General features: G+C 58.3%; 1 long non-coding RNA gene across 1 annotated transcript; it reads left to right on the top strand.

Annotated features, from left to right (window-relative positions):
* LOC115639852 lies at positions 1-1514 on the top strand. The gene is made up of 2 exons (XR_003997752.1): positions 1-58; positions 826-1514. It is a non-coding gene; the product is annotated as an uncharacterized LOC115639852 (long non-coding RNA).
* The last annotated feature ends 23528 nt before the right edge of the window (positions 1515-25042 follow it).

Below are 25042 nucleotides of genomic sequence, written 5' to 3'. Positions count from 1 at the left end.
CCCAGTGACGGCCCCGTGGGGCAGGGACACAGCCTGGCCTCTGGGGAGCTCAATCTGGGTGAGTAGTGCTTCCTGCCCTTCCTGCATGTAGCTAGCCATCCGCGCACGCCAGGTTCTCCCCCCCCCCCCACGCTAGCCACCGTCAGCCCTAGTCTGTGCTTACACACTAGGTCCGCCCCCCCCTCATGTTAGCCACCATCACCTCCAGTCCACACACACACACACCCCAGGTCTCTCTTCCCCCGCCCATGCTAGCCACCATCACCCCCAGTCCACACACATGCCAGGTCCCCCTCCCCCCATGCTAGCCACCATCACCCCCATACCCCCCCTCCACACACCCACACTAGGTCTCCCTATCCCCCATGCTAGCCGCCATCACCTCCAGTCCACACACGGATGCACACACTGGGTCCCCCTCCCCCCGCCCATGCTAGCCACCATCACCCCCAGTCCACACACATGCCAGGTCCCCCTCCCCCCATGCTAGCCACCATCACCCCCATTCTCCCCCTCCACACACCCACACTAGGTCTCCCTATCCCCCATGCTAGCCGCCATCCCCACTGGCGCCATCTGACCCTGGGTCCCAGCCCCCTGCATGCTAGCCACCATCACTCCCAGTCACCCCCCACACACAGACGTTTAGCCGCCCTCACCCTGGGTGCTAGCTGCAGCCTTGTGTGCTAGCCCCCCTGCCCTAGGCTGTTTCTGGGTGCTAGCAGAGGAATGCGCCCAAGGTGGGGTGGGGGGGGGTCCCTCTGCCATTGCCCTGAGCCCACCCCTTGTGATGGGCCATGGTGCTTACCCCCCCTTCTCTCCCAGGTCTCGGGCTGTACTTTTTTCTAAGCCACTGGAGCTCATCCACTTGGGACATGGAGACTCCTGACAACGACCCCGTCGGGGTGCTGCCACGGGGCAAACCTCTGCCCGCCTGCAGGCCTCTGACTGTGCCAGCTGGGCCAAGCACTGGACTGAGTGATGCACCTCCTGTGTTGGCGTGGAGACGGGACAGGCAACTCCAGATGCACAGGGTATGGGGCCAGCCCCCTCGAGGGCTCGCTGTGGCTCCTGTCCCTGGACAGGGGCACCGCTGACCAGGAGACTTGAGCTTTCATTATTTTTAGGACACAAACCTGGTTTTCCTTCTGCTGCCGTTTGGGCTCCGGGGGGCAGGTGGAAATGGGGAGTCAGTCACTTTTCTTAGGGATGTTTTCCTGGGCTCTGGCTATTTGTACATTATATAAATATATCGGGGGGGGGGTGGGTGGGACGGACAGGGCTCAGGCAATGGCTGCAGGAATTTGTCCTCAGTCCTAGGGGTGGGGGTGGGGGTGTCAGCTGGTGTAATTATTTAAAAAAGATGGTATTTTTTTAAGCAAAAGATGAAAAAAATGCAAAAAAACCCCCAACCAAACAAAACGGTCTGACCTGATCTTTTTTGACAAATGGTTTTGCAGCGTCTTGTATCGAGGATGGAAAAAAAATCAATAAAACAGAGAATTTGTAGTGGAGACTCTTCTTGAAGAGGCACTTTCAGTTCCTTCTCTGCCAGCCTGGGGCAGAGCCCAGGGGTCCTGGCTCCCGGCCCCCTGCACTGGGACAGAGCCCGGGGGTCCAGCTGTAGTAAGGGAAGTCAGGTGGTGCTGGGTCACTGCGAAGGCAACTGCTGAGCTTCCCTTTTCCATGTCCAGTGCAGGCCAGTGGAGAACAGTGCCGGGCCGGTGCCAGGGGCCCTGGTTCTCCCACAGGGTGGAGGTGTGTCCAGGCCCCTGGGCTAGTCACCCTCCCCTGCTCTTCCCTTCACCAGGCCGAAGCCCCTGTGCGGCTGAAAGCTGGGGTGTCGCGAGGATCCACAGCTCCCAAGCCAGGCTCCCAGAAGTATCTCGTTTTGGCCTTCACAGCATCCCCAGCAATGAGATCCACAGGTTAACCGTGCTACGCGAGCGAAGAAATGTGTCCTGTTTATTTCATGGGGACCCCTGGTTCTTGTCATTTCCTTATTCGCTCTCCACCCGTCAGGATTTTATAGCCTCTCATCTCCCCCTTCAGTCGCCTCTTTCCCAAGCTGAACAGTCCCAGTCCTCACACGGGAGCTGTTCCAGCCCCCCATCCTTTCTGTTCCCTGTGCTGTACCCCTGCGTTCTAACAGCTGTTCTGAGGGGGCGCGGGGGGACTCGGGGGGCTGTTAGAGGCGTTATATTGTCCATCGTCTTCTCTCTCCCTTTTCCAGTGGCTGCCAACAGCCTGGTTGCTTTTCTGGCTGCTGCTGCTGTTGACCCCTCACAGAATTCTAGGAGATTGGGGAGGGCGAGTTCCCGTCACAAAAGCTGAGTTGACTCTTCCCCAACAAATCGTGTTCAGCCCTGTGTCTGACAGTTCTGTTCTTTACTAGATGTGATGGAGCAGGGGCTGGCTGGGGGCGATGGGAGGGCCGGGGGTGACTTTAGGGGAGGGACAGGATCTAAGCCTGTAACCTGAGCCAGGTAGGGGAGGGGCTCAGCACCTGGGCCGGGAAGCTGGGCAAAGGAATCGCCGGCTGGAGGGGGGGCAGGTCAGTTTCGGTTCTGGGCTGGGTGAGGGGAATTCAGGGGATCCTATTCTGGGGTCCAAGCGCCCTGAACCCTGAGAAGGACTCAACTGGGGGGTCCTGGTTGGGCCTCCAGGCTCTGCTGTAACCTGCAATCCTGTTGTCCAATAAACCACCTGTTTTACTGGCTGGCTGAGAGTCACTGAGAGTCCCAGGAAGAGGGGTGCAGGGCCGGACTCCCCCACACTCCATGACACCAGAGTTCCACCAGTTTGACTGGCACTGAAGTCCGGCTCACCGGCCTGGAATTGCTGGGATCGCCTCTGGAGCCTTTTTACAAAAATTAGTGTCCCATTAACTATCCACCAGTCAGCGGGGGCAGCTGCGGATCTCAGTGACGGGTGACAGCACAGTTAGCCGTTCTGCAGGTTCACTTTGAGTCCTTCAGACCTCTGGGGTGCAGCCCAGCGGCGCCTGGGCCCTTCTTACTGTTTAGTTTATCAGTTTGTTCCCAAACCACCTCTACAGCCGCCTCCGCCTGGGATGGTGCAGCAGATTTCTTCACCTCAAAGGATTGGCTGAAGTGTGGGAATCCCCCTCAGGTCCTCTGCAGTGAAACTGCTGGAAAGAATTCATTCCCCTCCCCTCGCTCTTCCCGGGCCCCACAGCTGGAGGGGCCTTAACAAAAACGGCTGTTGTTCAACTTCAAATTCTCGCTTGGCCTCCCCGTTTGCCCTGCCTGTGCCAGTGTCTGCTGCCTCCTGCTGGCTGGGGCAGGAGGGGGCCCTGGGACTGAGCTACGGGGGCTGCTCTCACCTGGGCTGGCTCGAGCTGCAGAGCCGAGGGGGCCTCCACTGCAGCATGGCTCGGGGGTGCTAATTACCCCGCTCTGCTGTGCAGATGCTGCCCAGTGTCTCTGCCAGCCCTGCCCAAGGGGCGTCAGTCCCTGCGCCAGGCGTGAATCCCCCAGCAGCCTGGCTCTGCTGGGCAGAGTGCCCAGGGTGAGGCTGGAGCCCGGGGACTGAGGGGCTGATCCCCCAGGCTCCTCCCTACGCTGGGGGATCTGGGCCATTGCAGGGCTCCGGAGGGGTGGGGGTCCCTGGCACCCCCACTCCATTGGCCATATGGGGGTGTCTCCTTCCCCCCTCCCCCAAGCTCTCTCCTGGTCTGTTCCTCGGGCTGGAAAGTTACCCCCTGTCGCCCTCAGGGGTGTTACTCCAACTTGGGGGGGCTGGGCCAGGTCCCTCCAGGCTCCCAGCCCCACGGTGCCCGAGGCGTTGCGGGCGGCGGCTGCTGACGCTGCTTTGGCCACGAGGGGGCAGCAGGGGCTCTGCGAGTGCTACAGCTGTTGCTGTTCGCTTAACGGCCGCCAGGTGGCTCCACGCCTCTAGATTTGTTCCCCTTCCGCCCTCGGCTCCCAGCCCCCCCAACCACCAGACCCCTCCCCTCCCAGGGCCAGAACCCAGGAGTCCTGGCTCCCAAATCCAACCCCCAGCTCCCAAATCCAACCCCCAGCTCTAATCACTGGACCCCACTCCCAGGGCCAGAACCCAGGAGTCCTGGCTCCCAAATCCAACCCCCAGCTCTAATCACTGGACTCCACTCCCCTCCCAGAGCCGGGGAGAGAACCCAGGAGTCCTGGCTCCCAGCCCCCCTGCTCTAACCACCAGCCCCTACTCCCCTCCCAGAGCTGGGGAGAGAACCCAGGAGTCCTGGCTCCCAGCCCCCCTGCTCTAACCACCAGCCCCCACGCCCCTCCCAGAGCCGGGGAGAGAACCCAGGAGTCCTGGCTCCCAAATCCAACCCCCAGCTCTAATCACTGGACCCCACTCCCCTCCCGGAGCTGGGGAGGGAACCCAGGAGTCCTGGCTCCCAAATCCAACCCCCAGCTCTAATCACTGGACCCCACTCTCCTCCCAGAGCTGGGGAGGGAACCCAGGAGTCCTGGCTCCCAAATCCAACCCCCAGATCTAGTCATTGGACCCCACTCCCCTCCCGGAGCTGGGGAGGGAACCCAGGAGTCCTGGCTCCCAAATCCAACCCCCAGCTCCCAAAATCACTGGACCCCACTCCCCTCCCGGAGCTGGGGAGGGAACCCAGGAGTCCTGGCTCCCAAATCCAACCCCCAGCTCTAATCACTGGACCCCACTCCCCTCCCGGAGCTGGGGAGGGAACCCAGGAGTCCTGGCTCCCAAATCCAACCCCCAGTTCTAATCACTGGACCCCACTCCCCTCCCGGAGCTGGGGAGGGAACCCAGGACTGGCTCTGGGAGGGGAGTGGGGGCTGGTGGTTAGAGCAGGGGGGGCTGGGAGCCAGGACTTCTGGGTTCTCTCCCCGGCTCTGGGAGGGGAGTCAGGGCTGGTGGTTAGAACAGGGGGGGCTGGGAGCCAGGACTCCTGGGTTCTATCCCCGGCTCTGGAAGGGGAGTGGGGGCTGGTGGTTAGAGCAGGAGGGGCTGGGAGCCAGGACTCCTGGGTTCTCTCCCCGGCTCTGGGAGGGGAGTCAGGGCTGGTGGTTAGAGCAGGGGGTGGCTGGGAACCAGGACTCCTGGATTGTCTCCCTAGCTCTGGAAGGGGAGCGGTGGCTGGTGGGTTAGAGCAGCGGGGGCCAGGAGCCAGGAGTCCTGGGTTCTATCTTCACCTTTGGGAAGGGAGTGGGTCTAGTGGGATGGGGGCTGGCAGCATTTTGTCTCTCAGCTCTGCGTGGGTGGAAGGGAACACACAGAACATTCAATCAAAGCTTTGCGTGGAGACTGCAAAGACCTCGTCCACCCCCAGCCTACACTGAGCTGGGGGGTGGGCAAAGAACATGCTCTGTTGAGGTTCAGTTCTTTGCAACTCAGAGTCGGATTTTTCCAGAGGCCACTGTTAATTTCAAGCCCCCCCCAAGGCAGCTGCATGCGCGAAGTGTCTGCCTCCTTCCTAGCAGCAGACGTGACCTGCTGTCTGTTTTTTATTAGCCTGGACACAGGCTCTGCGGTCAGGCGCAGGGGCTGGAATGACACACAAAGCATTAGCCATGTCAGCGGCAGGCAGGCTGGGCGTGTGAGGATGAATTAACAGTAAACGAACACAAGGCCCTTCAGCGAGGGAGCAGCCTTTCTGCAAGGGGTGGGTTAGGTTTGGGTCCAAAATTCAGGCCGATTTGGGGTGCAGTTTTATTTTCCCCCAGGAAACAATTCTCCTGATTGTTTCTGGCCTGTTTGCAATCAGAGCGGGGTGCCGATGGTCTGGGGCTGCAGGGGCGGCCGTTTCCCCAGCCTCTGTGTTCTTCCCCCAAAGGAGAATTCCAGGGTTATACTACAGAAAATGGCCTGGGCCAGGCCCTGCGGTGGTGCAAGTCGGTCTTTTTCCAAACACCTCACTGCAGAGTGCACACCAGCTCCAGCCTCACCATCGAATAATGAGCCTAATGCTGAGCACTTTTACACGAGTGTGACACTCTAGCTAATTAACCGCAACACTTCCTAAGTGATTTTGCTCTTTCTGAACCCTGCCTTGAATTAAAGTCTTAATTCTTGGTGTTACTGCTGGCAAGTCTTCATTTCCAAGATGCATTTCATGCCATTATCTCAATTATTGCACAGAACAGGGAATCTATGTTGCATGCAGTTCTGATTCTGTGCGATAATTTTAAATATTGCATGCAAATTCAAAACTATCAAAATGCAGGCGATGCTTAATTTATGTTGCATGTAATAACGGCTTTAATGTAAAGATCTCAAATTATCTCCAAACTTCGCTTCCAATGAGCACAGAAAGCTGAATTTAGATTGCCTGTAATAAGACAACTTCACATCTGTGCCGAGTCCTTCATCTGAGTTGCACACACCAGTCTCAATTTTCAACATACGCAAATTTTCAAGAGTGTGTTATATAAAATTAATTCTCCCTCCCAGAGCACTTGCAGTGAAATTGGTTTGTAATATATATTGTGCACTGGCCTCAAGCCCAATATGTATCGCACCAAACCTCCCTTTTCAGAAACACACAAACCCAGTCTGTCTTCCACACCATGATTACAAATACAGCAATTAATTTTCCAAATGGGGGGGGACCCTTTTCCTAATTTGAAGTATTTTGCAACAATTTTAAACTCTGATATACTGCCTGCAATGCTCAATTCTTGGGATAACATTTTCTCAATTCTACAATAGTTTAGCATGGTCCTAATTATCTTTCAGAGACTACTTGAATTCTCGATCTCTCTACATACACCGAATTCTCCGTTTATAAATGTATCTCACACAAGCCAGTTAGGCCAAAATTTTGTAAGTTGAGTGACCACAGTAAAACCGATAAAGCCATATTTTAAATTGCATTTCACTGACGAAATGTGGCTTTCTGAGCACAAGTGTAGACACCCAGCTTTGCAAACGTTAGCCTTAATTTTTGCACATAGTACTTCAAATTCTAATGATGCTCTGAATGTGATCGATTTTATACTGTACACTGAATTATTCCTGATTTCTCCATACACGCAGTGCTCCCTAGTCTCAGTGTGCTAGGGCTAAGAAGCTTCTTTCTCAATTTTGCCCAAAATGCTTTAAAATCTTGGCTCGTATTCCTCTGTGTCTCATATTTACTGCATGCAAAAAAACCCCAAACCCAATCTGAATGATTTCTGCATCTCATCCTCTTTATTTTCAGTGGAAAATACGTGGAATGGTCTTTTGAAATTCCTTATATATATTGCCGCACAATCCTTTTTATTGTTCTTCAGGTCTATGAAACACGGGTGCAGCAACTACAAGTATTGTGTATAACGGTCTTAATTTCCAACATTCAGTCTGCAATTTTGCTTTGATTTTTGGCAAATAATTCTGTTAACACCTAGTATTCACCTCATGTAAAACTAATAATTTTGGCATACGATGATCTCAGTTCTTAGCAATTCTCTGGATTATTTTTCATATTCTTCTAATTCTCAAAAATAATGCTCTTAGATTATATAGAATATTCTTAATACTTCTCCACATAATACCATTAATTCTTCATACATATTGCATGCATTACTTCCACATATTGCATATCATATCCTTCCATCTCTTTAATATCAAATCCCCCAAATGTCTGGTTAATTATGGTATATAATAATTTAAAATCTATATTCACTATGGTATTTTTTATTTCTGTGTTCTCGTAATTATTTTGTATAATAATCTGAAAATCTCACTGTATTTATGCCCTAAACTTCATTTCTAAATTGAAGTTCCACACAACACTTTTAATTGCCAGTAATATATCCTCTCTCATTCTCCAATGCAATGCATGTTATTATTCTGTCTAATACCACTCATTTCCATATGCATTACACGCACAAAATCATATTTTTCATATAAACCTTTCATACCAAATATGTATTTATATATTGCATGTAGCACTCTATAGTTATATTAATTCAATCTAAACTCAACTATTGCATAGAATACTCTTCATTATACATATGCATTTCATGCAATTAATTATTTTGCATACAAAATTCAATATTAATTTTATCCAACATTCTAACCCTTCCCTGTACACCCTGTATTTTTTTTTTGGCATAGAGTATTTTCTTTCTCAATATGCATTGCATGAACCAATCTCTTAATTATTTTTGCATAACAAACTCTTAATTTCCAAATAATCCTACATGTAATATTAACGAGCCTAGCACACAATATTCTCCTTTCCAAATACATATTGCAAACTACCAAATATAGGGCTTTCAGTGTTCTGTATGCATTGCATAAAATGTTCTTAATTGTTTTGGCATAAAAAACACTTAATTTCCAAATTTTTGGGCATGCAATACTCTGACATTTTGCCACAATGCTCTCCACTGCCAATCCATGTTGCACGCAATATTCGGAATGATTGCATAGAATATTCTTAATTCCAAATATGAATTTAATACAACAGTCTAATTATTTTGTTTCAAACACTCAATATCCACTTCAGGCAACATTCTTAAGCCTCTCTAGATATATGGTGATGTTAGTTTTACACTGCATTGTATATAATAATCTGAATGCTTGTATGTGATATGTTTAAATCTGAATATGCATTGCATAAACATTTCTTGATTATTCTAATGTAATGCTCTTAACTTCCAAAATCTGCACTGTGCAATATCATAAAATATTCCACACAATGCTGTTTGCTCCCAAATACATATTGCAATCCCATTCAAAATTATTGCAATTAGTACGTCTAATGCTAAACAGGCATTGCATAAACATCTCTGCATTTTTGGCATATAAAACTTAACTTCCAAAATACCCTGCATGTTGCATTCTCAAATATTGCATATATGCCCTCCACTTCCAATGTATATTGCAATAATGTTCTGCCTATTGCATACAGTAGTTTTAATTCTGATTGGGCGCTGCAAATGTCTGTATTCTTTGGCATATAAAACTTCATTTCCAAAATTTCCTGAACACAGTATTCTAAATACTGCTCACATGCCCTCCACTTCCAATGTATATTGCAAATAACCTTTGTATGATTGCATAGAACACTTTTAATTCTGAATATGCAGTGCATAAAAAGTTCTTGGTTATTCTTGGCATGTAAAATTATTAATTTCCAAGATATTCTGCATGCTCCATTCTCAAATACTGCCCAGATGCACGCCACTTCCAATGCATATTTCACATAACATTTGGCATTACTGCATGAAGCACTTTACATTCTGAATAGGCACCAATATCTCTGGGTTATCTGGCATGTAGGATTCTTAATTTCCAAAATCCTCTCCTGCATGCAGCACTCTGAAAAAGTGCCTCTGTGCTTTCTGCCCTCGGTACTGATTGCCCACAAAAGTGTTGCAGGGAAAACTTGGACTTCAGAGTGTCTCTACCGCATGCAGCCTCCTCATCACTGTGCAAATGATGCCCTCAATTTTCTCCGTGAAAGTTTGAAGCTGAAAAACAAAGCGTGCGAGAGAGACGGAGTGAGGGGTGCAGCAGGAGAAAAGGGTGTTGTGTTACACACACAGCCCCCCCTTCTACACACACAGCTCTAGGGAAGCACACACACAGCCATGCAGCCATGCAGCCATACCCCCCTCATCCACCCCCTCAACATCAGAGCCACACAAGCACAGCCCTACAAACACACTCTCCCTTTCCCTCAAAACTTGGGTTCCCCCCTCCCCTCCCCCAAGTCCTGGGACTCCCCCCTTCCTAGCCCTCCCCGAAACCTTGGCCTCCCCACTCCCCTCCCCCTTCCTCACCTGTCCCCTCCCCCCATATCCTGGATCTCCCCCTTCCTAGCCCTCCCCCAGCCCTGGCCTCCCCACTCCCCTCCCCCTTGCTCGCCTGCCCCCTCCCCCAAGTCCTGGGGACTCCCCTACTTCCTAACCCTCCCCCAAACCCTGGCCTGCCCCCTCCCAAGCCTGCCCCTCCCCCTCCTAACCCACCCCTCCCCACAGCCCTGCCCCTCCCCCCCAAGCCCTGGGGCTCCCCCTCCCCCCACGAACCCCCCCCCCGCTCCCTCCCCATCCCCGGCTATTGCTGCTGCTGCCGCCCTGAGCATCCTTCATGCCTGGTGCTGATGCTGCTGCATCCTCCCCGTTGCCAGGGCAACCGCGGCTGGCGGGGGGATGATGGAGAGAAGCCGGCGCGCGCCCCGGCTCGCGCTCCGCCTGCTGCCGCTGCCGGCCCCGCTCCCCCCAGCCCGTGGCTCGGCTGCAGCCATGCGCGCATGGAGGAGTCAGCGTGCGCCCACCGATGGAAGCAGAGGTAGGTGCAGTCTCCGGGCAGCCCCCCGCCTCCGCCTCCTCCCGGCTCCGTGCCTCGCTCGCTGCCATTTAAAAATCTTTAAAACTTTGCATATTAATATCTGCGCTTTGCATAAATCTCCCCCGCGCTTTATTGATTGCAAAGCGCCTAATGCAGCGGCTGGCCCGTGGCAGGCGCGCTCACGGGCTCGCTCGCCTCCTGCCCGCGCAGCGCCGCCGATTGTTCCGAGCTCCCTCGTCTCGGGCTCGCCGGCTCCCGCAGCGGAGCGGAGCCCGGGGCCGGCCCGGGGAAGGCGAAGGAACCGGCCGAAGCGGAGCGCGGCGGCCGCGGGTTTCTTTGCGCCTCCAGCTTTAGGCTCGGGGGGGTTTGCACTTGCAAAAGGGGCGCGAGTTCGCTTCTGCAGCGCGCCCGGAGCGGAGCCGCGGAGCCGGGAATAAAAGCCGGGCTGGCCCGGGGCGGCTGCGGGCGGAGGATGCTGGGGGTGGAGGGGAAGGAAGAATGGGAGAAAAAAGGAGCGTGTGTGTGTGTGTGGGGGGGGAGGTTGCGTTTGCAAAGCGGGCATCTCCTGCGTGGGAATTGTATTGCAGTGCAGCGGGAATGGGGGGGCTGTTACATGGGGGAGTCTCCGATCCGTTTGGGGGCGATGTGTTGCAGGGGCCGTGGTTAATTGGGGGGGGCCTGTAGCATTGGATGGGGGCTGTGGTTAATTGGGGGGGCCTGTAGCATTGCATGGGGGCTGTGGTTAATTGGGGGGCTGTTGCATTGGAGGGGGCTGTGGTTAATTGGGGGGCTGTTGCATTGGAGGGGAGTTGTGGTTAATTGGGGGGCTGTTGCATTGGAGGGGGCTGTGGTTAATTGGGGGGGCTGTTGCATTGGAGGGGGGGCTCTGATGCGGTTTGGAGAGGGGCTTTGCTGACCCCGCGGCTGCAGGTGTTTATGCGGCGACGCTGGATGCCCGATGCACAGAGCCGGGGGATTCTGGATTGTCCGGAGCGGGGGGGGGGGGCAATGGCCGGAGTCGGGGGGGCACGGTAGGATGGGGGGGGCAGATGCAGTCAGCCAGCGCTGGACTCGCCTTTTGTCCACGGCGAGGAGGGGGGCAGCCGGGGAGTATTAATGGTGATCAGCAGCGCTCGGTTGTTCCTGGGGGGAGCGCGTCGCGTAGCTGGGGGTCCGGGGGGAGGGGGGAGAAGAGGCATGATCGGGGGCGCCGGAGGGGTGTGGATCTGGGGTGCAAGGAGGAGCAGAGGCTGGATCTGGAGGTGTATGGGAGGGAGGCGGAATCTGGGCGTGGGGAGAAGGGACCGTGTCTGTGTGTGGGGGGGTCACATTCCCTCCTGCCCCCCCTTCCCTGCTCTTTGTCATATTAAAATTAAATTATTTTGGAGAGAAAATAAAACACATCAGTGAATCTCCTGAGCCCTGAAATCCCCCTGAGCCCCCAAACCCTGAATCACCTGCGAACCTCCACCCCGACTCCCCTTCATGCCCTCCCCAGCTCAGCATGCCCCACGGCCCCCCGTTCCAGAGGCTGGGGTGTGGGTGGGAGCAGGGCGGGGGCTTGTTCAAGTGCCCCGTCCCCAGGGCTGAGTGGGCGCTCACCCCGTCCCGATTTCATCCCTCCTCGCTGGGCTCAGCACGGCGACAAGTACCAGGCAATGCTGATACGGCACTGCTGTGGGAAGCTCGCAGCACCAGGGGGTCCCCACTGGGCACTGATGTGGGAAGCTCGCAGCACTGGAGGGTTCCAGGTGGGCACTGCTCTGGGAAGCTCACAGCACCGGAGGGTCCCTGCTGGGCACTGCTCTGGGAAGTTTGCAGCACTGGAGGGTTCCAGGTGGGCACTGCTGTGGGAAGCTCACAGCACTGGAGGGTTCCAGGTGGGCACTGCTCTGGGAAGCTCGCAGCACTGGCGGGTTCCAGGTGGGCACTGCTCTGGGAAGCTCGCAGCACTTGAGGGTCCCTGCTGGGCACTGCTCTGGGAAGCTCGCAGCGCTGGAGGGTCCCTGCTGGGCACTGCTCTGGGAAGCTCGCAGCACTGGAGGCTTCCAGGTGGGCACTGCTCTGGGAAGCTTGCAGCGCCATCAGCTGAGGGTACCGGAGTGGGGGGTCAGTTCCGTGTCTGTGTGTCTGTAGGGGACGGACACACATACAGCTGAGCTCTGTGGCTCCCTTGGCCCCTGGCCCTTCCAGCCTGTGTGAGTGACAGTGCGTGTGTATGTATATGCATGTGTGATGTGTGTATGTGTGACTGTGTGTGTGATGTGTGTGTGTGACAGTGCGTGTGTATGTGTATGCATGTGCATGCATGATGTGTGTGTATGCGTGTGCACGTGTGACAGTGTATGTGTATGTATGTGACTGACAGTGTGTGCACGTCTGCATTCTTAGCTGAGGGAACCATTTTGTCTGGGTTCCCAGGGGTGAAGCTACCCCCAGGCTTGTGTCTGCAGAGGGGCTGGGAGCCAGGACTCCTGGGTTCTCTCCCTGGCTCTGGGAGGGGAGTAGGGGCTGGTGGTTAGAGCAGGGGGGCTGGGAGACTGGACTCCAGGGTTCTCTCCTCAGCTCTGGGAGGGGAGTGGGGGCTGGTGGTTAGAGCAGGGGGGCTGGGAGCCAGGACTCCTGGGTTCTCTCCCTGGCTCTGGGAGGGGAGTAGGGGCTGGTGGTTAGAGCAGGAGGGGCTGGGAGCCAGGACTCCTGGGTTCTCTCCCTGGCTCTGGGAGGGGAGTAGGGGCTGGTGGTTAGAGCAGGGGGGCTGGGAGCCTGGACTCCTGGGTTCTGTTCTCCCCAGGGTAGCTGATTTTCCCTTGATAAATAAAGCCCCTGGGGACAATGGGGGGGGGCTGGGGTCTGCCCCAGAAACCCCTCATATCCCCCCTCCTTGGGGTTCACAAGGAGAGGGTGGGGCCAGGGCCCAAGGACCCTGTTGTGTGTGCACTGTGTGCATTGTCACGAGTGCAAGTGTGGGGGGTGGGTGCTGTGTGTCTCTGTCCCCTTGTGCCCAGTGTGTGTGTGTGTGTTGTGTTGTGTGGGTCTCCATGCAGTGTGCATGTGCCTCTTGCTGTTGGCTGGTTGTGGTGTGGTGTGTGTTGCAGTGTGGGTGAGCATGGGGCTGTGGTGTGGGCGTCTCTCTCCCTTCTGTTTGTGTGGTGTGTTACGAGGCGGTGAGTGTGTGTTATGGCATGTGCATGTCTCCATGGATGGTGCACAGTGTGTGTTTGTGCGGAGTGTGTGTCAGAGCATTTCTCCCTGGTGTGTGGCTTCTGCTGCTAAGCGAGACCTCATTTATCTGCAGTGACCTTTTATATTGTGTGTGTGTGTCTGGTCAGTGTGTGTGTGTGCATGTGTGTGCATGTCTGGTCAGTGTGTATATGTGCGTGCATGTCTGCTTAGTGTGTGTGTGTGTGTGTGTATATATGTGTGCATGTCTGGTCTGTGTGCGTCTGGTCAGTGTGTGTGTGTGTGTGTGTCTGGTCAGTGTGTGTGTGTGTGTGTGCGCGCGCGTCTGGTCAGTGTGTGTGTGTGTGCATGTCTGGTCTGTGTGTGTATGTGCGTGCGTGTCTGCTCAGTGTGTGTGTGTGTGTGTGCATGTCTGGTCTGTGTGTGTCTGGTCAGTGTGTGTGTGTCTAGTCAATGTGTGTGTGTATGTGCGCGTCTGGTCAGTGTGTGGCCTTCTCCAGAGGCCCCTCAGAGGGACTTGGCGCATGGGGGTTGTGCTGGTGTGGGCAGGGCCGCGTCCGTGTGTCGGCTGGGCTGGGGGCACATCCGTGTGTCGTCTGGGTGGGGGCACATCCATGTGCCAGCTGGGCGGGGGCGCGTCCGTGTGTTGGCTGGGCGGGTGCACGTCCATGTGCCAGCTGGGCGGGGGGCACGTCCGTGTGTCGGCTGGGCGGGGGCACATCCATGTGCCAGCTGGGCGGGGGCGCGTCCGTGTTTCGGCTGGGCGGGGGCACGTCTGTGTGTCGGCTGGGCGGGGGGCACGTCCGTGTGCCGGCTGGGCGGGGGCGCATCCATGTGTCGGCTGGGTGGGGGGCACGTCCGTGTGCCGGCTGGGCGGGGGCGCATCCATATGCCGGCTGGGCGGGGGTGCACGTCCGTCTGTCAGATGGGTGGGGGGCATGTCCATGTGTCAGCTGGGCAGGGGCGCGTCCATGTGTCGGCTGGGTGGGGGCTCGTCCGTGTGTCAGCTGGGCAGGGGGCGCATCCGTCTGTCAGATGGGTGGAGGGCACGTCCATCTGTCAGCTGGGTGGGGGTTGCGTCTGTCTGTCGGCTTGGCGGGGTCTCCTCCGTCTGGCTTTTGGCCTCTGGCCTTTTGCCAACCCTGCCCCACACAGGGAATTTCTCCTGGCTTCCCAGGCCAGCCCCCCTTCCCCAGGGTCCCTGGTCCACCCCCCCCAGCATGGGCCCCAGAGCATCCCAAGGCAGGTCCTGGTTGGCTTTGCAAAGGGCCTGGGCCAGAGAACCCCCCTGCCCCAGTTTCCCTTTCTCACTTCCCCCTTTCTCGTTCCTTCCTTCCCATCCCCTCGCTCACTTGGCCCTTTCTCCAGGCTGCCCCCCCTTTTCCTTTACCTCTGTCCCCCCCCCACCTGCACTTGACCCGGCTCTTTACCAACATCCCCTCCCCTGCTCGCCTTCTCCCTCCCCGCCCCAAATCCGTGCTGCCCCCCCTGTATCAGGGCCCCCCTCCTCCACCCTCCTACCGCTCCCCTCTAGCCCCACCATGCTATCTGGGACCCCACCATCCTCTGACCCCCTCACACCTTATCAGCGGATCAGGGACCCCCCAACCTTCCCCAGCCCTTGTCTGTTGCCCCCTGGGGGTGAGTGATAATGGAGCAGCAGCCCCAGGGGTATTCATTCAGGGGTTGTTTCATTGTGGGGCACTGCACCCCCCCGGTCTGCGGGTGACCCCCCACAAGTGTGGCAGGATCCATCGGTGGGACCTGACAGCAGCCATTTCCTGGTCAAGAACTGACCGTTGGCTTCTCCATCTCAGCAGGCCCGTTCCTCTCGCAGCGCCACCTGGGCTGGGGGGCGGGATCCGGCTCCTGGCCCAGCAAAGCCCCCCGTCTCTCAATTGCCATGGGGATTGCACCCCCCTTCTTGGTCTGTGTTGGGGGGAGGGTGTGCCGGACGCCGAGGAGAGAGAAATAGCCAGTGAGGTTGGTGCCAGGCTGTGGGGGCTGGTGCACAGAACACCTCCGACCGGGCGAACGAGGGAGGGTGGGAACTGAGAAAAGGGCCGTGTCCACGACGTGCCAGCTGCCGATGCCCGCTCCCCTCACACCACTAGTGAAAACCCCGCGAACCACTAGCGCCCGAAAGGTGCCCCTCGAACACGCCTTGGGCCGGGGCTGGGGGTGTTTGGCCCCCCTGCGCTGAGATCCCGAAAGAAGGGGTCTGTTTGTGAAGGGAGCAGTGTGGAGCAGCCCCTCAAAAATACTCCCATGCCCCAAAACTGGCTCCCCCCCCCCGGAGCTCTGTGCACGGCTCCAAATCTGCCCCTAAATGGCAGCTGGCTTTGCAGCCTGCCCAGGAGAGCATCCTTGAGCCTGGTGGGCCGGAGCCTGGCCAAATACTCGCCAGGTTTGCAGGGAGTTTGTTGCCAGTCTATCAGCACGTCTATAAATAGCAGCTATTTGCATATCTATCGATGTCACTATAAATAGCATCCATTTGCATATCTATCAGTGCAGCTATAAATAGCAGCCATTTACCAATCGATCCAGCTTCTTGTAACTCCAGGTCTGTTTGTCGCTGGCTCGATGGGGTCGGTTTCCAACGGGATGCGCGTCCCCAAAATCACAGCTGTGTACCTGGCCCTGTGACGGGACCGCGCCTCGGGCCCAGGTTACCTGCAGGTCTGGGAGGCGAGCTGCCGGCCCAGACACGTGCCTCCTGCCCTCTTCTTCTCTGCTTAGACCGTGCTGCATTTGCCAGTGATCTTGGAGCTGGTGTCAAAATCGCTTTCTCGACGCCCAAGAATTGACTTGCCTCTATGAAGAGACTGATTTGCAACCTCGTAGGGGTCCTGCGTCTGTAAAGACCCTTTGGGCGGCGCGATCCAGGACCGGGCGTGTCCTGGCTCTGCCGCAGGATTGGGGCCGGCTGTGGGAGGCTGAGAACATGCCTCCTTCGCTGCGCCCAGCCTGGCGTTCGCAGGGAGCAAGAGGGATTCGGACTCTGAGTTCAGAGAGGCAGGGACTTGGCCTTCGGAAATTTGGTGCAATGATAATAATAATATAACTATTAATAAATAGCTCCCAGTCTCCCTTTCCTTCTGTCTGTCCCCAACACCCCCATCTATCCGCAGGCCCCTCTCTATCCCCACCCCCCTCTATCTCTCTATCCCCACCCCCCTCTATCTATCTCTCATCCCAACCCCCTCTATCTATCTATCTATCTATCTATCTATCTATCTATCTATCTATCTATCTATCTATCTATCTATCTATCTATCTACCATCCCCACCCCCACCCCCATCTGTCTATCTGTCCATAGTCGGCTGGGATTCTGTCTCTGCTCGAGTCACTTGCGTGCTGCCAGACTCTGTTTCCCTGACTCACTCTGAGGCCACTGGAGGTAATTTGGGGGCTGCTCTCTCTGTGGAGGGGGGAGGGGGTGGTAGCTAGGTTGAGGGGGGGCACAGGGGTCACTCAGCAGCTCTGGGTGGGAGCGTTAGCATAAGGAGCTGAGAGAATCCAGCAGCAATTCCTAATCCCCGGAGTGCCCGGTGCAGCGTCACTGGCGTGTCCTGGCGAGCGGACACAGCCACACTGGGATTTCCAAGCCTGACCGAGCTTGTTAACGGACAGGCCCCGATGCCACGGGAGCTTGGCATCAGGCCGCTGGGCCTCCGGGAGCTGCTCCTCACGCATTGTCGCTTCTGCCAGGCCTGCAGTGGGCAAAGAGTTTGCAGCTGCGCAGAGAGTGTGAATCCCCACCCCATGCCATGGCTGGAGTGAAACACCCCCCATATGCCCTGGGATCCCTGCAGGCTTCGCTCTTCACCCCTGCCATTTAACAACGACTTCCCCATTGCTGGGGAGCAGCACTGGGTGGGCAGGTTCTCGGAAGCTCTCGCTGTTTGCCTTGCTAGCACTTAATCCCATCAGAGCAAGTTCTCAGCTCCGAAATGCCACTGGCACACGGCTGTAACATGGTTCTGTGTGGGGTCCAACCGAGATCAGGGCCCCGTCGGGCCAGGCACCGCCCAGATCCCGGCCGAGATCAGGGCCCCGTCGGGCCAGGCGCCACCCAGATCCCGGCCGAGATCAGGGCCCCGTCGGGCCGGGCGCCGCCCAGATCCCGGCCGAGATCAGGGCCCCGTCGGGCCGGCCGCCGCCCAGATCCCGGCCGAGATCAGGGCCCCGTCGGGCCGGCCGCCGCCCAGATCCCGGCCGAGATCAGGGCCCCGTCGGGCCGGGCGCCGCCCAGATCCCGGCCGAGATCAGGGCCCCGTCGTGCCGGCCGCCGCCCAGATCCCGGCCGAGATCAGGGCCCCGTCGCACCGGCCGCCGCCCAGATCCCGGCCGAGATCAGGGCCCCGTCGGGCCGGGCGCCGCCCAGATCCCGGCCGAGATCAGGGCCCCGTCGGGCCGGGCGCCGCCCAGATCCCGGCCGAGATCAGGGCCCCGTCGGGCCGGGCGCCGCCCAGATCCCGGCCGAGATCAGGGCCCCGTCGGGCCGGGCGCCGCCCAGATCCCGGCCGAGATCAGGGCCCCGTCGGGCCGGGCGCCGCCCAGATCCCGGCCGAGATCAGGGCCCCGACGGGCCGGACTCCGCCCAGATCCCGGCCGAGATCAGGGCCCCGTCGGGCCGGGCGCCGCCCAGATCCCGGCCGAGATCAGGGCCCCGTCGCGTCGGGCGCCGCCCAGATCCCGGCCGAGATCAGGGCCCCGTCGGGCCGGGCGCCGCCCAGATCCCGGCCGAGATCAGGGCCCATCCGGGCCGGGCGCCGCCCAGATCCCGGCCGAGATCAGGGCCCATCCGGGCCGGGCGCCGCCCAGATCCCGGCCGAGATCAGGGCCCCGTCGGGCCGGGCGCCGCCCAGATCCCGGCCGAGATCAGGGCCCCGTCGCGCCGGGCGCCGCCCAGATCCCGGCCGAGATCAGGGCCCCGTCGGGCCGGGCGCCGCCCAGATCCCGGCCGAGATCAGGGCCCCGTCGGGCCGGGCGCCGCCCAGATCCCGGCCGAGATCAGGGCCCCGTCGGGCCGGGCGCCGCCCAGATCCCGGCCGAGATCAGGGCCCCGTCGGGCCGGGCGCCGCCCAGATCCCGGCCGAGATCAGGGCCCCGTTGCGCCGGGCGCTGCACAGACACCAGCAGGATCAGGGCCCCATCATGCCGGGCTCTGCCTAGACACACAGCAAGAGACAGCCCCTGCCCTGGAGGGCTCCCAGTGTAATGTGGGTTGGCTGGGGGTGGGGGTTTACAATCTGGGTTTAGGGGATGATTTGGGTTATTTTGTGGATGTTCACACTGAGGTTTGCTGACCTGGGGGTAGCATAACAGAGTAAAACCAACTCTGCTCCCAGGGTTAAGGAGAGAACCCGGAGTCCTGGCTCCCAACACCCCCCTCCCGCTCTTACCACTAGACCCCGCTCCTTCCCACAGCCGGGGATAGAACCCAGGAGTCCTGGTTCCCCACCTTGCTCCCACCAGCCCGCCCGCCCGCTCCTTGCAGTAAGAGTGTAACTGGATTCTGCTAACCAAATTTCAGCAGTCACTTTTCACAGGTTCAGCAGTTCTGGGTGCGGGGGTGGATGTAGGGGGCTGCAGGCACATGCACCAGCTTGCACAAGCACACGGACATTCCCACTCACATTTGTGAACACTTGCACAAGGACACACACATGCAGGCACACGCACACGCTCCCCTGTTATCTGGTGCATGAGCAGTGTGCAAAGGACCCAGCCCCTCGCTCGGCCTAGCTTGCTTTCTCTGCCCTCAGTTCTGGGGTCCCAAGGAGCGTGCCATCATTTCAGGGGTGTCAATGTCCCTGTGTCCCCCGCTGATGCCCCAAACCAGCCCCCACCTTCCAGTCCTGGTGCTGCAGGACAGTGTGAGGTCTGGGGTGGGAACACCCTGCAGAGGCTGTGCTGTTGGGGTGTGTGGCTGTGGGATGTGTACACGTGGGGTGTGTAACTGTGTTGTGTCTGCACACAGCTGGGGTGTGTGTGTGATTGTACAATGCATGCATGCAGCTGTGTGTGTGTGTGTGGACTGTGTTTGTCCTTTTGTTTCTGTTGTATGTGTGGTCTGGGTGTGTGTTAATGTACAGTGTATTCACACAGCAGTGTGTGTGTGTGTCCGTATGTCCTTTTGTCTCAGGTGTGTGTATGTTTCTGCTGTGTGTGGTTTGTGTGTCTGTCCTTTGTCCTGCACTTGTGTGAGTTCTTCGGGTATGTTTGTGGCTGTGTATTGTGTAGCAGTCGCTGACCTGGTTGGGTTTCCTGTGTGAGTGCAATGGTGCCTCCATGTAACCCCGAGCCCCGGGTGTGGCAGACAGTGACAGACACAGCACCCCCTCTGCCTGGACACCCCCCCCCACTCCCTGACCTTTACCACAGCGGGTTTGAATCCATATTTATAGGGCCTGGCTCTGCCTGGGGGAAGGGCAGCGGGAAGGTTGAGTGTGGACCCAGGCATCCGGGAGGTTAACAATTACATGGCCCGTTGAAAACACAACACAGAGCAATCCCCACGCACAGGACTGCCTGGAGCACAGCCCCACACAGACACAGGTGGGATCCGGGTGGGTCTGAGCCTGGATCGGGGTGTATGTGGGGGGGATTTGGGGTGTAGCTGGGCCTTGGATCGGGGTGTATGTGGGGGGAGTTAGGGTGTTGCTGGGCCCTGGATCGGGGTGTATGTGGGGGGGAGTTGGGGTGTACCTGGGCTCTGGATCAGGGTGTATGAGACTGTTGGAGTGTACCTGAGCCCTGGATCAGGACGTATGTGGGGGGGAGCTGGGGTGTAACTGGGCCCTGGATCAGGGTGTATGTGGGGGGTGGGGGTGTAGCTGGACTCTGGATCGGGGTGTATGTGTGGGGGGAGTTGGGGTGTACCTGGGCTCTGGATTGGGGTGTATGAGGCTGTTGGAGTGTACCTGGGCCCTGGATCGGGGTGTATGTGGGGGGTTGGGGTGTAGCTGGACCCTGGATCGGGGTGTATGTGGGGGGGAGTTGGGGTGTACCTGGGCTCTGGATTGGGGTGTATGAGGCTGTTGGAGTGTACCTGGGCCCTGGATCGGGGTGTATGTGGGGGGTTGGGGTGTAGCTGGACCCTGGATCGGGGTGTATGTGGGGGGGAGTTGGGGTGTACCTGGGCTCTGGATTGGGGTGTATGAGGCTGTTGGAGTGTACCTGGGCCCTGGATCAGGACGTATGTGAGGGGGAGTTGGGGTGTAACTGGGCCCTGGATCGGGCTGCATGTGGGGGGTTGGTGTGTAGCTGGGCCCTGGTTTTGGGTGTAGGGGGTGATTGGGGTATAGCCAGACCCTGGATCGATCCTCCCATAATCTCCTGGGGGTCAGACCTGAGTATTAGAGACCCTAAGGTGGGCAGTCACTCCCCCCATGTCTCCTCACACGTCCAGGCAGGTCCGTAGCCCCCTCCCCCCATGGGCTTTTCCTACCCCACCCCCCCACGCTCAGGCAGGGCCTGAGCCCCCCCGCCCGGGGCTCCCCCGCCTGTCAATAGGTTAAGTGCCAGGGTCAGGGCTATTGACAGGCCGATTAGCGGCCTGTCAGCTCCCTCCCGGGCTGATCTCGCGTGCGGCCTGCGAATGCTGCACATTGATTTTCGGGGATTCCCAGCGACCCCGGTGCTGACACATCGATTCAGCTCCTCGCTCCGGGGCTGCCTCTTCCATCACCTCCCCCCCTGCCCAGCCCCACTAGGCCCCTGCTCCCCCCCAGAGCCGGGGTGAGAACCCAGGAGTCCTGGCTCCCAGCCGCCCCTGCTCTAACCACCAGACCCCACTCCCCTCCCAGAGCTGGGGCGAGAACCCAGGAGTCCTGGCTCCCAGCCCCCCTGCTCTAACCACTTGACACCACTTCCTTGCCAGAGCCAGGGAGAGAACCCAGGAGTCCTGGGTCCCAGCGCTCAGACCTCCCCATTCCCTGGCACTGTTGAGGAAGCTGACCCCATCCTCTCCTGCCCCCGTGCTCCCTAGGATGGTGGGTGGTAACTTCCAGGTGATGGATGCCCCCTCCCACAGGCTGAGTGCACCCCCCCCGCTCCCTGCCTCACTCCCCTCTCCCACCGCCTGGGCTGCCTCCCCAGGGCCCCCCATCACTCAGGGCACGGGTGACGCTAATGGCGTGTCGCAGGTTGTACAACATCCCGTCCTTCTAATTGTTGTGACGGGGATCGGCAGCCCGATTAAACCCATCGATTTTCTCATACTAACCGCATCGATTTTTAAATTTCCTATTGATTCCTGCCCTAAATCTCTTTAAGCAAAGACTTGGCTCCGCAGATGACATCCTCTGATTAGCAGCCGCCGGGCGCGTGCCGGCGTAGCACAGCCCAGTCCCAGGGCAGCCCGGACTCCTGGGTTCTCGCCCTGGCTCTGGGAGGGGAGCGGGGTCTAGTGGTTAGAGCAGGGGGGCTGGGAGCCAGGACTCCTGGGTTGTCGCCCCAGCTCTGGAAGGGGAGTGGGGTCTGGTGTTTAGAGCAGGGGGCCTGGGAGGCAGGACTCCTGGGTTCTCTCCCCAGCCCTGGGAGGGGAATGAGATGTAGTGTTGGCTGGGGGGAGCTGGGAGTCTGGACTCCTGGGTTCTCTCCCAGATTGTGTGGGGAGCAGGATTTTGTCGAGGGTGTGTATTGGGGAGTGTGCACTTGACCTGCTGCATGTGCTTGGTGTGTTCAAACCGAGTGTACCCTGGGGGTGGTGAGGGTGCCCCACTGGCTGTGTGACCCAGTGTGAGTGGGCCCAGTGAATGCAGCCTGGCAGGGGTTCAGAGGGGCTGTGGGGGAGGGCAGGGGGTGTCTCCTCCTGGCCTAACCCAGGGACAAGGGACCTGGGCATGGCACGTTGCAACAAGGGGACAGGAAACCTGCACAGGACCCGCCTGTGGAACTCCCTGCCACAGGAGTAGAGGGGCCCGGGACAGAGCTGGGCAGTTTCTCCAGCAGATCCCAAGTTAGGGGGATTCAGGAGAGTGATTCTGGGTTGGAAACCGGCTGCTTCCAGGCTCCGTGAGAGCAACCCGGGGGGGCTCATGTGAGGCGGGTGCCCCTGGATGTGAGGGCAGCAGGTGGTGACCAATGCTGTCAGAGATAGGGAGACTGGGCTGGTTGCCTGCTGATCTCTGTGGGCCTCACATGGAACCCCCTCACAGTGCCTGGGTGAGTGTGCAAGCCCCTGAGAGTGTTAAAAACCTTGAGTGTGCAAATGCCTGATTGAGTGTGAAAAGCGTCCTGTCCCCTGGGGTGTGTGCAAACCCCCTCCCCAACAGAGCGGCCCCCTGCCCTGGGACTGGCTGCAGGTGCCTCGAGGGGGGGGGCTGGTCCTCTGCCAGTCTGGGACCGGTTCTGACCCAGCTGCTCTCTCCCTAGGTTCTGGACTGGAGTGAATGTTTTACAGCTGCCACTTCTGCCTGAAAGGTCAGTGTGCGCGGGGGCGGAAGGGTGTAGCTAGCGGAGATGGAGGGATCTGGGGGGCATTGCTGGCTGGTGGGGAGCAGGGAAGGGGGACCCATGTCTCTGTGTGTTTAGCATCTCACCTGTATCAGGACTCCTGGGTTCTGCCCTGGCGCTGGGGAGGGCAGTGGAGTCAAGTGGTCAGAGCAAGGGGGCTGGGAGCCAAGGTCTCTTGTTGTCTGGGTGCCTCAGTTTCCCCTGCTGTATGCTTCGGGCAGTGGTGAGGCCTGGATGGAGCCGGCAGTGGGGGAGCTGGATGTGGCTGCCCTGTGTTGTGGGGGGCAGGGCCCACTTTGGATCTGCCCTGCATTTACCCCCGGCACTGGCAGCAGGGGGCATGTTGGAGCCTGCTGCGGTTGGTGCACAAAGGGCTGGGCTAGCGAGAATTGGGAACCGCCATGATGCTCACTGCCCCACATGGCCTGGGGGGTAGGGAATCATTCCCCTCTATCCCTTCCTGCCCCAAATAGCTACCCCTCCATCTGTCGGTCCCTGCATCTCTCTACCCAACCATCCCTCCGTTCATCCGTCCATCCCCCGCATCCCTCTACCCAACCATCCCTCCGTTCATCCCCAGCACCCCACTGTATAACCATCCCTCCGTCCATCCGTCCATCCCCCACATCCCTCTGCCCAACCATCTCTCCGTCCATCCGTCCATCCCCCGCATCCCTCTACCGAAACATCCCTCTGTCCATCCGTCCATCCCCTGCATCCCTCTACCCAAACATCCTTCCGTCCATCCGTCCATCCCCCGCATCTCTGTACCCAACCATCCCTCCATCCATCCGTCTATCCCCCGCATCCCTCTACGCAACCATCCCTCTGTCCATCCGTCCATCCCCGGCATCCCTCTACCTAACCATCCCTCCGTCCATCCCCCGCATCCCTCTACCCAAACATCCTTCCGTCCATCCGTCCATCTCCCACATCCCTCTACCCAACCATCCCTCCGTCCATCCGTCCATCCCTCGCACCCCTCTACCCAACCATCCCTCCATCCATCCGTCCATCCCTCGCACCACTCTACCCAACCATCCCTCCGTCCATCCATCCATCCCTCGCACCACTTTACCCAACCATCCCTCCGTCCATCCGTCCATCCCCCGCACCCCTCTACCCAACCATCCCTCCGTCCATCCCCCGCACCCCTCTACCCAACCATCCCTCCGTCCACCCGTCCATCCCCCGCACCCCTCTACCCAACCATCCCTCCGTCCATCCCCCGCACCCCTCTACCCAACCATCCCTCCGTCCATCCGTCCATCCCCCGCACCCCTCTACCCAACCATCCCTCCGTCCATCCATCCATCCCCCGCATCCCTCTACCCAGCCATCCCTCCGTCCATCTGTCCATCCCCTGCATCCCTCTACCCAACCATCCCTCCGTCCATCTGTCCATCCCCCGCATCCCTCTACCCAACCATCCCTCTGTCCATCCGTCCATCCCCCACATCTCTCTATCTAACCATCCCTCCGTTCATCCCCAGCACCCCAGTGTATAACCATCCCTCCGTCCATCCGTCCATCCCCCGCATCCCTCTACCGAAACATCCCTCCGTCCATCCGTCCATCCCCCGCATCCCTCTACCGAAACATCCCTCTGTCCATCCGTCCATCCCCCGCATCTCTCTACCTAACCATCCCTCCGTCCATCCGTCCTCCCCCGCACCCCTCTACCCAGCCATCCCTCCGTCCATCCATCCATCCCCCGCATCCCTCTACTCAACCATCCCTCCATCCATCCGTCCATCCCTCGCACCCCTCTACCCAACCATCCCTCCGTCCATCCGTCCATCCCCCACATCCCTCTACCCAACCATCCCTCCGTCCATCCGTCCATCCGCCGCATCTCTCTACCTAACCATCCCTCCGTTCATCTGTACATTCTCACATCCCTCTACCCAACCATCCCTCCGTCCATCCCCCGCACCCCTCTACCCAACCATCCCTCCGTTCATCCGTCCATCCCCCGTATCGCTCTACTCAACCATCCCTCCATCCATCCGTCCATCCCCCACATCCCTCTACCCAACCATCCCTCCGTCCATCTGTCCATCCCCCGCATCGCTCTACCCAACCATCCCTCTGTCCATCCGTCCATCCCCCGTATCTCTCTACCTAACCATC

Source organism: Gopherus evgoodei, unplaced genomic scaffold (assembly GCF_007399415.2).
Source record: "Gopherus evgoodei ecotype Sinaloan lineage unplaced genomic scaffold, rGopEvg1_v1.p scaffold_137_arrow_ctg1, whole genome shotgun sequence".
Classification (NCBI taxonomy): domain Eukaryota; kingdom Metazoa; phylum Chordata; order Testudines; family Testudinidae; genus Gopherus; species Gopherus evgoodei.
The sequence above is the reverse complement of the archived record's forward strand: the minus strand, read 5'-3'. Positions and strand labels throughout refer to the sequence as shown.